At 39.6% G+C, this 14,432-nt stretch overlaps 1 protein-coding gene across 3 annotated transcripts in view; it reads left to right on the forward strand.

Moving 5' to 3' along the window:
* The window catches only part of LOC110186636 (Octopamine beta3 receptor), a 41,561-nt gene that overhangs the window by 8,366 nt on the left and 18,763 nt on the right, over window positions 1-14,432 (forward strand). The gene's annotated exons all lie outside the window — the stretch shown is intronic.

Genomic DNA, 14,432 nt, shown 5'->3' on the forward strand with positions numbered 1-14,432 from the left:
GAGTACCGAGTGTATGGTACTCTGCAAATAGACGTTCATAATGAAGCCACTATTGATTGCCGGCAGAGCTTGTGTTTGCTTCGATCCTTGCCGCAGCTGAAAAATAAACTGAGTTGAAGTCCTTGGGGAGGAGAGAGAGCAAAACCTCCAGCTGCCACACAATGATATAAATTCCCCCATATAAAACCCTCGCGAAACGGTGACATTTCATTTTCCTGATTTTAATTAACTAGTTTAATTAGGTTTTCCTCCCCAAACCAAATCACGGTGAGTGCCATTAAATGCATTCACACCTGGCTGCGAATTGGAAATGTGCATATTAAATTGTGTTTACCTAACGCCAACCAGCAAATGAAGTTTTCTGGAGAAACTCTTCATTCGGCTTACTTCTTGGAATAACATCTAAAGTGCTGGCTGTCTGCTTCTGTGGGGGTTTTATTTACCGAGGACTCTGATAAATTGCAAGTGCATATTTCAGACACTCGAGTAATTCAATGAAGAAGCCAGGTAGTTTTAATTTTTTTTAAATTGTTTATTTTTCAAATTTCTAAAGAAGTTTGCTTAAAAATGCGTTAAAAATTTACTGGAAAAATTTTATTATTTCCAAATATGTGTTGCTTACTGAGAGTACTTTTCTCACATAATCCTACCTTCATTTTCAATGATATCATCTGCCTAACCATGTAATAAATTCAACACAAAAACCTCATAATATATGAAAAGCTGGCCCAAGGCCTTAAAGCCCTTAATTTTATAACAGGACATCTCACATTCGGGCTACTCGACTGTACGTTGTTTTTCATTTGGCGAACATATATTTCATTTCCAGACTAAAGAAAATAAGAAAAATATAATAAAATAAAACAATTTCATCCCATGGGGTTGAGCTGGTGTCGAAAATTGCTTTGCCAGCGCACAAGGAATGCTCGTAATAACAAGGAAGCACATCCTCTCGAGCTGCCTGTGAAAACATGCAGCCCACAAGTGGTAATCCGCGTGTATTCCCGTACTGTATGTTATGCTGTATGTGTGGTGGCAGCTCCTTGTTAGTGATTGCTGTTACCGCCGCAATTGTTTGCGCAAATCGTTAAAACGTTAATCAAACAGCAAAGAGAGAGACATGCCAACGCCGCCATGTCGGCGTCTGTGCCCGGCAGTCCGTGTTTACTCCGTGCCGGCCTACGGCGACAAACAATGTGAATGCCACCACCAAGCGACTACGAAATCCAGGTAGAAGAACACCTGGAGCAGGAGCAGGAGCAGGAGCAAGAGCAGGAGCAGGAGCTGGTTCCCGAACCAATATCCCGCTGCTTAAGCTGAAAGCCCACAAAACCGCAAAAGCTGGCATACAGATGCAGATGCTCGCATACTTTGGAACTCGGTCCTGCGGGGAGGAAAAGATGCTAACGACATTTGTGGCCGGATTTCATACAGTCTCAGCCCAGTTTGCCGTCTTTGTACCGAGCAGAACAATGTCCCACAAAGGCTAATACCAGTGTTACCAAATCAGCCATTTCGCCGCCCTTTCAGCCAAAAATTTCTGTGCTGTTTTTCCAGTTTTCCCTTTCAATGGTTTTCCCCCGAAATCGATTTAAACAAATACAAAATAATTCAAAGAACAGAACTCAAATAGCTGAATTATTTCAAAGGAAATTAGGTGTTTTGATTAGGTGTTTATTTACAATTGGGATTAAATTTGTAAACGAATTTGTAAACCTAATATAATGGATTTATTTATCAAAAGAAATTCAATTTAATTATAGAATGTTATATATTAAAGAGACCTAAATTAATTACTATCCTTTCCTTGTGGCCATCAATGATTACCGCCTCAAGCCGGCAGGACAACCACAAAACAGGACTAACAATAGCGAGTGGTCCTCCGTCCGCTGCGGGGCAACGTCGTACATGCAAAGTCACTCAATTGATTTTCAGCAGCTCGTTGTCAATTATCTGCAGTGGCTTGGACTTTTGTTTTCCTGCCCATTCAGCCGGGACATGGCTTCGTCCTTTTGCCTTTCGTCCCATTCCCTTTTGGGGCCAGTTCCTAATGCCAACGGTTTGCCTTGTGGCCCACTGGCAGTGGCAGTGGCAGTGGCCTTCACACATCCCACAGAGAAATGCACAATGAGACACTTGGTGCACTTGTCGAGCGTACTTGAACAGTTTCAAGGACACCAATCGCTGCCAACACACGCACACACCCCACTCTTTGACTCTGTCGCTGTCTTTGCCTTGTGTGTGTGTGTGTGTATTGTTGGCCAGAAAATATAAATCAGCTGTTGTCCATGATTCATTGAGTAAAACGCTGGCTAGCGCTCTCTCTCCTGTGCTAATATGCGTGGAACTCTCCCTTTTTGTGTGCGCTCTTTTGGCCATGGCTTTCAATTCCATTAGGCCACGTCGCCCCCCTCTAGCCCGGACCGTCCCTAGTCCTTGCCTTGCCTTGCCTCGCTCTGAGCCACCTTGGCATTGGGCCAGTTGTTGTTGCCTCAACTGCAGCTCAACTGTTTTTCCAGCCCCTTTGACAGGTTGTGTGCGCTGTCTGCATTTCACCTGCGAATTTTCCCCAAAATAAAAATGCGCTATGCGCTGTGCTCGGAGCTCTGTACATAAATAAGCAAGTTCATTAACTTTCTACGAGCGAGTAATCAGCGAGGATTACATTTTTAGTTAAGTAGTCCATCAACATTAAGCCGGGCTTATGTGCGGAAAATTACATTTTAAAATAGTTGATGTTGTGCTTCTATGAAATCATTTTTAACAGGGGAAAATATATGTAGTGCTACAAGGAGATTTGTTGACTTGAGAACCTTGAATGTATTTCCCAAACATACTAATGTTACTTCTTAGAAAAAAACTATCTTATTATAATAGCTTGCTTTCATGCAGTAACATTTTCACCGAAAATGTTGCGTTGTTTTGTAGGTAGTGTTTACTGGAAAATTGTAGGATTAGTTTAAAAAATTCAATAAGGTTTTAGGGGATAAACTAATGGATACTTCTTAGAAATTAACTTCTCATATATGTTAAAACAATTACTTTATGAATCTTTATTTAATTTACTGCATAATATTAATTTCCAACGCTTTGGGCCAGTTATCAGTGTGAGGATTAAATTTTAAGTGAACTCGCCCCATTAACATTAAGCCGGAATTACACACGGGAAAATTACTTTCGCGTCCTGCGGGTGAAATATGTGTGTGAGTGGGCGTCTCAAAAATAGCCAGGAAGGAAGGAAGGAAGGAAGACTGTTGGAAGGACACTCGACCAACTGCGAGGACTGCACATTAAGGCCCACTTGCGATCCAATTAAAGGCCGTTTCGCCGCTCGTCGCTGCCAGGCTGACCCACATAAATAATGCATAAGCCATAATCTACGACATAATGCGTTGCCCAATTGCTCTGGGCACTCGGCGAGCGCCAACTCTTGTCTACATTTTTTATAAGCCTCCGCGTCGAGGCGAAGCAATTGCTAAAATACAACAAAAAATATATATAAAATTAAGCCCGGAAAAAGGGAAACAGATTAAAAGGCAGGCAAACCCAGTAGCAACCGGCACAAGTCATTGTCGGATGGCCAACGGCTGTTCGTGGGGTTAGGTGAAATGGCCAGCCCAAAGGGGGTTAAAGGGTCACGGAAAATACTTTAAAGTCCAACGAATCTATCTGAAACCAAACCCTGAAAGGGGAAAGTAAGTAAAATAGTAAATTTGTTGCTTAATAAATAAGCTTCTAAGAACTTTTTCTTTATTAAGTAAAAGAAAAATACTAGAGAAATAGGATAGAAAATATTAAATATATATCTCTGCTAGCTACAAATATTTAACCAACAGATTAGGAATTTTAAAATCAGAAATCTTTTGATGATGGTACTTTAAAAATGGCCCGGAACCAACCTGAACTGTGATTGTCCAGGACATCCCATGTCCGCCTACGTGGCGAACACGTGACATTTTGTGGCTCAGCCATTTATGGCCTTCATATTTATTGCAATAGTTGCTGCCAACAATGTGTGTGTGGGTGGATAGCTGTGGGTGGCTGTGGGTAGTTGTGGGTGGTTTTCCGAGTATGGTTGGATTGTGAGTGAAAGTTAAATGAAGCTGGCCAAGGACTCGCCCCGATCTCGAGCATGGCCTTGTCTGTCACCGTTAACGCTCCGATGATTCGCTCATATTGACTTTTCCATTTCCTTTATCCCATTTTGGAGTGGCCGGTGCTAACACTTTGGCCAAATTGAACTTGAATGGGAGGCGGGAAAGCGGGAAAGCTCTTACGAGCCCTTTGTTGTGGCCACACCGACGATTGTTTGAGGCCCCCGGTTTTTCGGTGGCACATCTAATTGCTTTCTATTTTTAATAATGAGTAACCCGCATGAGCCACCGGCGCCGCCTTGAATTGCGCCAGGACACGTGGAGTAAAGTTTAAGGTCATAAAAATTAATTAAAAACAATTTGCCAGCCAGGCGCACGTACCAAGCGGCGTATGAGTAATTTGCCCTGGCAAACACTGCCCCGCCCCCTTCCCATACGCTCTGGCTCGCTTTTAAGCATTTCCCCCTTTGTTTTCATAGTTTTTTGTTTGGTTATTTCTTTTAATTAGCGCGTGCGGTCGGAATGCGTGCCGCCGAAGCAGAAACAGCAGCAGCAGCAACTGCAATTTCCATCAAACAATTCCCCATGGCACGCTTGTTTTGTGCAGTGTACGAAATTGCTTTCCAAGCGTTTTATGCTAATGTTTTTTTGTCTTCCTTTGCGTATTACCAACGCAAAGAAAAAAAAATTGGAATATATGAACATTATATGCAAAGGGGATGCACTGAGCAAATTTATTTAATCTTTGTTTTTAGTACCCTGGCAGGGTGTTTTAACTTTAGTTAAAAGCTTGTAATTATGTGAAGGAGTCGTTTCTGAACCTATAAATCATATTTATTCTTGATCAGCATTAACAGGCGAGTTAATATAGCTATGTCCGGGTGAAATTTTATTTTTTCAAAATTTTCCAATTTTTATAAGGGGTGACATTATTAAAATTGTCAAAAATTAGACAAAAAATTTCAATTTTCTTAAATGTCAAGCAAAGAATGCAGATTTATAGCCGAACAAAAACTAACTTAGAACAGCTTTCCGAATTAAAATTAATGCTTTTTTGGCTAAATTATGCGATTTTTAGGCAGTGATTTGTAGAAAAATTGTCATTTAAAAATATAGATAAATATTGATTCAAATAATGGTATTATAATTGTAATCAGAAGCTTGAAAGTCTGTGAAGGAGTCATTTCCGACCCTATAATCATATATATTCTTGATCAGTATCAACAGGCAAATTTTTTAAGCCATGTCTGTCAAAAATTTAATTTTTTCAAAATTTTGAAAATCAATAAGTTATTGTTAAAAATTGATAAAAAATTTAATTTCTTAAATTTAAAATAAAACATGCAGATTGTTAAACTACTAAAAACTAACATAAGAGTGATTTCTGAATTAAATTTATGCTATTTTGGCATAGTTATGCGATTTTTTAAATATGATTTGTCGAAAAAATTGTCATATAGAAATATCAATAAATATTTATTCAAAGAATGCAAATATTTGTAGTTAATTAATTCGAACTCCAAACTGGTAGGGTAAAAAAACTTCCTTTTCCATTCTTTTTCAAGTATTATTTTACTTACAAAATGTTTTCCTCAGTGCCGGAAGCAAGGTAGGGATGTCTGAATATCAGAGAACTGAAAGTAAATGGGCGTACGCCGCTTAAATTCGTTGGTCAACATTTTTGTGGTACAAAATGCGAATAACAAAATGAAAAAAAAAAAAATAGAAAAATAAAATACAAAAATACAAAAGCAAATGGCACCAGGCAGAAGAGAAAAAACAGAGAGCGAAAAAAAGGAACTACAGCAGCCTTGGCTCGGCTTGGGCACATGCAAATTTTTGGCGTCGTTTTCAGGGTCTCGCAGCCGCTGCTTTGGCCGCTTTTGTTTGTTGATGTTGGGGCCATAAATTCGAGCCATGTAAAAGGAAAAGTTTGCAACAACAAATCAATAAAACTGCCATCAAGTGCCAGCAATGAAAACTAGCCCCAAAGCCACTTTTCCCAACTCGGCAGCCAGTCGTTGAATTCAAGTTTCCCCAGCCGCTTATCCGCTTTTCACATTGCCTATATTTATGCATATATTTATGTTATTTTATGTTGGCGGCGGGATGATTACTATATAATAAAGTTTACCCCGGCCCAGAGTGAAACAAAAAGTTTCCCTGAAGCTTAAATATATGAGTCTTTGAAATTTAAATTTACGGTAAAGTTAGGACAGCCATAAATAATATAGATGGTAATATGTATTGTATAAACAGTTGTATCCTTAATTTTAATATGTTACATAAAGTAAATAAGCCTCTAAATGTATTCAGCAGGATTGAGGTAAAGCAATCTTCTCTTAAATTAAATTTCTGCTTACATTAACTAAGCGGAAAATGATTATAATTTATTCACTCAACTGCTAGTTGCAAAGTGTTCTTCAAAAAGTCTTTAAGCTGTAATATAAAAGTCGCAACTAGTAAATATGACTGCCCTTCCTGATGACTACTTAAAAGTTTATAAGACAAATGGCTTCGAAACTAACTTTTAAGCTGATATAAATTAAATACAAGTACAAGAAATCCAAGCAATTGTAAGCAAATTTTGAGAGCATAATAAAGAAAGTTGATCTCTTTCAAAATTAACAACCATTCAAGGGCTAATGAAGTAATTATATTCTGCCAGAATGTGCAAAATATATGTACATAATCACGCTAATCCAGTTAGCTGTCGTCTCCTTTTTATTTATTTTCGAGTTAATGCCGCCTTTTTGTTCCTTTTCGCCCTTATAAATAATTTTGGGCAGCGGCAGAAACAAAAAAAAAAAGGAAAAAGATGAGAAGACAGAGTAAAACATCTGAAACAGTTCATTTAACTTAAATTGCTCGGTAATTGTTTGCACAAACGTTTTGTAAATTTGCTCATTATGTGCTGGAAATTCGCTATGTAGTTTCTGCCGCACATTGAGTGCAATTAGCTAAACGTTTCAAAGTTGACACTTTAAGCTGTTGACTGAGCATTTTGTTGGCTTCCGCCCAGCTGTCAATATGCAACCAAAATGGCCAACAGGAGGTGCCCAGTGGCCACACCCACCCACCCAAAGGGGGACAGAGTGGGGAAGGAAGTGACCCCTCAACTCGCACAAGAGCAATTAAAAGTCACAAAATGACCCCGAACGCTCTGACTGCTCATTTGCATATGGCCAACGTCATAATCACTTCATAATTGCCATGCATCATCAAAGCCACGACCCTTGCAAATAACGCGAAAAAAGTCCAACTGAAATCGTGATGAAACAACAAATTAAACACTCGGTGAAATGAACTTTACTATATAACAAAAAATGTTATTTAATACTTTCTACAATATGAAAAAATATCATATTGATTTCTTCTTTGTGATATATTTTGAACTCAAAGTAGAGTTTTATAAATAACATTCTATATAGAAAAAAAACTTCTATATTTCAAGATTAAATGAAAGCAAATTAAAAATGTTTCGCCAAATCCTTTGAGACTCACTTGTTCACTATACCGACTGTACATCATATAACCCGAACTCGGCCAAAATCAACTAAAAAGTAATTACCAATTCGACACTGTGTTCGGGCCAGTCCCAAAAGCCATTGAGCCTGCAATCTGCACTTGTCAGTGGCACTGGCCGTGGGAGTACGCGTTGGTAATATATTATAATTATTTCTAAACTGGCCACGATTTGCCGAAACAGGAAGATGAGTTGGTGGGAGCAGTGGGATGTCAATTATGAATGTCCGTTAACAAAGCTCCCCCATTCAATGGCAGCAGCAGGAAGGCCGTTCGCCTGTCAATAAATCAAATTGTTTATCGGCCCTCAAAACAGAAGTTCAATGCCATACAACCACGTGCCAGTGGGCCAATTGGAGTGGGTGGTGTGCAGGTAAGAGTGTGTGTGTGTGTGTATGTGTGTGGTGTGTGTGTGACAGTGTCACGCAATCCGGTCGAGTGCTCGATGCGCTTTTTCCAGAATTTTTCATTCATGAAATTATCGTTATTAGCTGCACTTGAATTACTTAACTGCAGTTATTTAGATGTCCACTTGATTTAGCCAAAGTATTTTTAATTAAATACAAAGCAAAACAATAAAAGGAATACTTAACTTAATATAAATGGTGCTTTAAAAATATGTTTCACTTATAAAATAAACTTTTTTCGCATGGATAAAGAGGTTTACTTTTATAACAACTGCCAAAATTTTTTTATTATTAAATAAATATAAATATAAATCTAAAATAATGAATAAAAATCTAAATATAAAGCGAACTTAAGAAATACTAAGAAATTGTATTCCCACAATTAAAAAACATTTTCCAAAGAACCCCATTGGTAACTTAATCTTCCGAATTTTTTTCCCCCGTGAATCCATTCAAGAATCGCTTTCAACAAAATCCAAGTTAATGTCCGGCCAACTTGCAATGGGATTTAAACTATTTATATCTCTAATTCATTAGCCAGGCTTTGGGCCAGGCCAACACACACATACACAGAAGTCCAATCCAATTTATCCAGCTAGCCGCCAGTCACTTTGCGTGCCGTTTCATTTAATTTTTTCATTACCTGACCCCGCCGGCTGAACCCAAGAAAACTTGGCACGCCACAGGCTTGGCTCCCAGGGGGAAATTCGGTGGAAAAGCAGAGCCGGAAAACTCGATGCGATACATGAATTCACGATACAATTAATGGCCGTCAGGAGGGCCCCATTTGATTTGTATTTATATTAAGCAGGCGGCGCACGAAACAGATTTCCGCCAGGGAGTCAGAATGGCCAGAATGAAATCGAACAAATATTTATAACCCAATCTGGGCCGCCAGTTCGCCATCCAGCCTGCCTGTCTGTCACTCATATGGAAGTGGCCATGGCATTGGCAGTGGCAGGAAAAGTCACGCCAGGATGGCTACAGGGGTAAACTGCTGTAATTGAAAGCGACTTCCTTGCGAGCTCTCTCTCTCTCTCCACTCTCTCCTCAAGGGCATCGCCACCGCATCCTGGCGGCGCCAGTTTATTGAAATGGGTCTGCGGCAGGACGATTATCTGATTGCTGGCGCGGCACAACTAGCATCTACACAGGGACAAAATAAAATATCTAGAACTGTGAGCGAAGTGATAGATAGTTGTAAAGATCATGTTGTTATTTGGATATTATTTTGATAACTAAAAAACTTGTAAACAAGAAAGGAAGCCGAAGTTTGCATACCATTGCAGATTAAAATTCGATCACTAGGAATTAATACAATATAATATATATATATTAATGTTAAAAAACTATAAGGTAATGCCAGCTTTCCTTTCATTTTATATTTATTATATTATATTATTATATTTTAGTTTTACATTCATTATTTTTAACGATCGTTTGTATGGCAGCTATATGATACAGTAGTCCGATTTTCATAAAATATATATATGATGTCTACACATCATTTAATAAAAATCTGTTGAAAACGGAGAGTTATAACGTTTTTTCTTAAAATTTATCCGATCGGTCCTATGTAGCTATATATATGTATATATATAGTGGACCGATTCGCCATGCTCCGACTTATATACTAGTAAAATTATTTAGAAAAATAACTCCATAGTTTCATTAAACTAGCTTAAATTTGTTCCAAAACACATCTCGCACATGAATGCATATGCTCGCTGCTCCTCTCTGCCTCTCCCCCTCTCACTCTATGTTAATCGCTCTATGCTAATCTCTAGAGGCAACTGCTTCTCTCCCACGCACTCACACTCACTTTCTCTGCTCTTCTCTGCTCTGCTCGGGGACTATAAATAGAGGAGCTGAGGTCGCGCGCGCCTCAGTCTGTCCTAGGGGTACCTAGTGTTAACATCTCAAGTGATAGTGATAGTGATCCCCCTTCGATCCCAAAAATATTACGTGGTACATCTGGATGACTAGGAAGAAACTCACTTTGGATGAAGTCACCATTCTTGGTCAATGTAAACAATGACGAAAGAGAATAGCCACGTGTCCTTTACTCTTCATAGTTACTTACTGATCATACTTAATACAATACTTATTGTTTAGAGTTACTTACTGCTCATAGTTACTGGTTCGAAAATTTAAATTATCTCGCAGAGCTATAAAATGATTTAAATACCAGGATATTTTCATTTGAAAACATAGACTTGTCTCAGTTATTTATATTATTTAACATCCGTGTATTTTCTTAGCCAGGCATTGTACATCCTGATGTGGCATGTAATTCGATTATACGCTGGCCCGGCCTCTGTTTGTCTAATTGACAGTAATTAAACGAATGCCCCAAGTCCAAGTCTCAGAGTAGCGGCAAATTTGCCACATCAGCGAAATGTCATAGGCAAATTGATGGATGATGGCGACTGGGGGCCACCGCGTTGGAACTCGGGAGCAACAGCTCAGTCATGCGTGCTGGCTTGGATTGCGGATTGTTGCTGGAAGGGAACTGGTCATGCCAGGCTGCTGCTGCCATTCGTGAACCTGCAGAGTCACTCACATATTAAATAAAAGTCAACGGAACAAAGTGCTTGTTGCACACACACGGACCCCCCAGTTACAGTCGAACCTCTCTAAGTCAAACTTACCAAGAAAGAGAAAGTCCTTGTAAGCTCAACTGAAAATTGTTTGGCAGTTTAACAGCTTAACTTGGTAGAGTTTTGTGTACATAACTTTGGTCCTTAAACTTCGATGACTGAAATTTCTCAGTTGATTGAAATATATATAGTTCTTATAAAGCTCTTTAATAATATTAATGAATTGAAACAAAAAAACTAATAGTAATTTTGGGAACATAACTTGTTATTTAAGTTCGACTGTAAAATCCTACAAGAGGGGATTATAGGTGGGCGTGACAGGGCTGGGATTTTCAAATGCCAATGTCAGTGCCACCATCAGCAACTGCCACTGCCATTGCCAATGGCGCTCTGACGCGTTTTGCCAAAAACTGAATTTTCGATTGGATTTCGTTCGCTTTTGTGCTCACCATTTGACCTCGTCCTCGTCTTCATTCTCATCGGAAGGCCTCAATTGCAGCAGCAGCAGGAGGAACATTGTGTCGAAATTGTGTGTATGGTGTGGTGTGGTTCGGTGTGTGTGTGTGTGCGTGTTTGGTAATGTGGCTGCTGCATTTGCAATTTCTAAATTCCCGATGCCATGCAACGGCAGCAAAAATTACAGTGGCAGAGCAAGGACAACCCCACGCACACACACTCACAGTCCCCAAAAATAGTTGCTACTGCTTTAGTTTGCCGCAAGCTGATGATGGTGGCATCGCCCACCTGTCCGTCACCGGATTTATAGCCCTCGAGCTCGGCATTCTCCGGCTGCCCCACTCCCGCTGGAGCGACCATATTCAAGCTCCATTCCATTTTCGAGCTCTTGGTATTTGGACACGGGTCAGAGCTTCGAGGACTCCGAGTACTTTGTGTGTACTTTCAAAGTCCAAAAATAGCAAAAACCGTATTGAAACTTTATCAGCCCGTAACGAAACAAAATAGTTGGCCAAGAGAGGCAAAAAGAGAGAGCAGTTGAAATGGAAATCCCATAAATGTTGGCCAAATATTTTCAAATGTTCAAGAGAAGCAGAATTGTACAGATTTCTTGTCTAAATAAAGATTATAGGAAAAGTTTATAATTAGTTTTTTGCTGACTGAAATGTCCGGAGAGAATAATATATAATAATATTAATAAGATAACTGACATTTGTTAATTTGAATCAAATAATTTTTAGCAGAACTTTCATACTTCCCATGCCTAGAATCCTTAATCTTTCTGTTATTCTCCCAAACAGCTTTCTGGTAAACACAATAAAAGTATGGTCAGAACATCTTGTCTGTCAATTTCCGTTAAGCAACAACTAAGCCAGCTCAAGCAAACGGATAATGACGCCTTATCAATCACTTCGACAGGTCTCTGAAGTCCTTCACTAATTAATATTTGATGCAGAATAGCGATAGGTCACCGTCATTATGCAGGTGTATGCCACATCAAAGTGCTTGCCAGCACAATACAATTCCCATAAATAATCTTGGCTAACACACACACAGAGAGAACACACAAAGCCAACTTGAAGCCTTTTTCGGCTTGGCTGAAATTTGATTAAGTGAGTGCCACACCACTGTGGTTGGGGGTGGGTTTGAAATGGTGGCCCATCAATTTAAATCAGTTTGCTTACCGCACCATAAATAAGGGACGGCTGCAGTCTGTGGGAATCTCAGGGGTCCAGGAGACGCCGCCATATTAGCAGGCATTTTTTACAATTCACCTTAATGGCGGAGATTTTGCTCGAAGCGGAATGGCGGCGTTTAATCAGGCAAAGTGATTTCTCCCGGCACGCACACTTATGCACCATCAACTTATCAGTTTGCATATGTGCTCGCCAGAGCCAGATAGGACGGAGGACGCAGGACGACGAGGACACGTAGACAGACAGACAGGAAGCCGACACAGTGCCAGCTGATGTTAAGGTAGTTTAACCTTACGCAACGACCCAACTGTAAATCTACGCCCGCTGTCATGCAAAGTTCCTGCCGACTCCCAGGATGCTGCACTTGAAGAAAATTAGGGGTACTAGGATCCTCCATGACAGCGGTCTGTACTTGTAACAAAAAAAAAAGAGTTAAAAAGTGGTTTGACTTCTGTCTGTGACAAGGGGATCCTGGTTCTGGCTATATCCTTTTTGAAACTTGTATTTCCTGACACTTTTTATTAAATGTTGCCTATTTCCGGTTTGCTTTTTGCCTTTAAGCATGAGTCTATATTGTAGTCTTGTATAATAAGTTTAAACCTTAAAGCCTTAAAGCCTGGCCTTATTATCCACCTCCTTCCACTTAACTGCCCCAAGGAATATTATATTTTTCAGAGTGCACCCTCGACTCCTATCGTGCCTTCCATGTGCGTGTCTGGCCCGCTTGCTCTTTTTTCTTATTTTTTGGTTTATTTTACCCAGGAGGTGGAGAGTAAAATTTATTACCATTTTGCAGTTATAATGTTTCAATATCTCCTTCGGGGTAACAGGGTCGGCGGGTTGGCCCGTGTGCCCATTATCGCAATTTAAGCACGAATCAGGCAGATATATGTACATATATCCCCTGCTTATTTGCTACTTGGATTGCCGGCTACGTGATGTATGAACCATCTTTCCGGCTCTCCCCACTCCAAACTCAGGATAAAGCCTTGCTTATTTTTTGTGAAAAGCACCTGCGAGTCAATAATTGGTGGTGGCGTTAACTAGGAATCGCTTAATCCCATTCCGGTTACTGGAGCGACTGGAGCACGCCTGGTTAAGCCAACTAATTGGCATGTGGCAAGTTTCTAATGAGTTGCGAAAACTTCCAGCTGCAAAACAGCTGCGTCACTGGCAGTTGGCCAGGGAAAATGACTTTTCATTTTAATGGCCAATACATTTAACCTCTGACCTGGTCAATGAAAAAATAATGAAACCGAAAGGAATTACCCATAGGATTAAAGTTTACAATTTAAAGAGAAAGAAAAATACAGCATACATATGTATACATACATATAATAATAACTCATTAAATTTACAACGGAACTTTAATTTATGTTGAAAATGTTCCTGGAACTATTTAATTATAAAACAATAGTACACTTAATAAAATGATATCACATATTAATAGGGACAGCTTTATTTGAAAATTTATTGTGCATTGCTTTAAACTAGTAATTATAATAATAAAACGGTTTGAACAAAAGAACAACTAATGGAATTTCAATAATACCCACCATTACCCTTTTGGCAAAAAAAAATGTATTTCCAATGAAAACCTGCTGAGTGGAAAAGGTTAAATCTGCACTACTTGACGCTAAAGTTTTTCACAGCACGCTGAGAGATACAATCACGAAATGAATACCCCTCTCCTGAAATGGTTTCTCTGAACATTTTTTCCATGAAAAATATTTTTATGCTTCATCAGGCCGAATAAAGCCAGCAGCTTTTTGGTTTCCCAAAAATTGTGGCCCGAATTTTGGGGAAAAAGTGAGGCAAGAGAGATACTTTATCAGGAACCCAAACTCGCACACATGTTGGCCAACTAGAGCTGCTGGTATTCGATTCCGCCGGCAAACGGAAGCCCGAGTTCTGGCCGCACTTTTCCAATTTACGCGTACTATCACTGGTTATGAAAATTTCATTAATTTCAACAGAGCGTACAACGCAATAATATATTTTGTAAAAATATAGAAGCACAAGGAGGCAAAAATATGGCATGCACAAGGGGGGGTTCAGTGTAAATTAAATTGCAATGATTATTTAATTCCCGGCTGTTTATGCAGCCACATCTCACCTGGCTCATTTGGGATGCTAATTTGTCGCCTCGTCGCG

This window comes from Drosophila serrata, unplaced genomic scaffold (assembly GCF_035046125.1).
Source record: "Drosophila serrata isolate PLE 108 unplaced genomic scaffold, ASM3504612v1 contig_382, whole genome shotgun sequence".
NCBI classification, from domain to species: Eukaryota; Metazoa; Arthropoda; class Insecta; order Diptera; family Drosophilidae; genus Drosophila; species Drosophila serrata.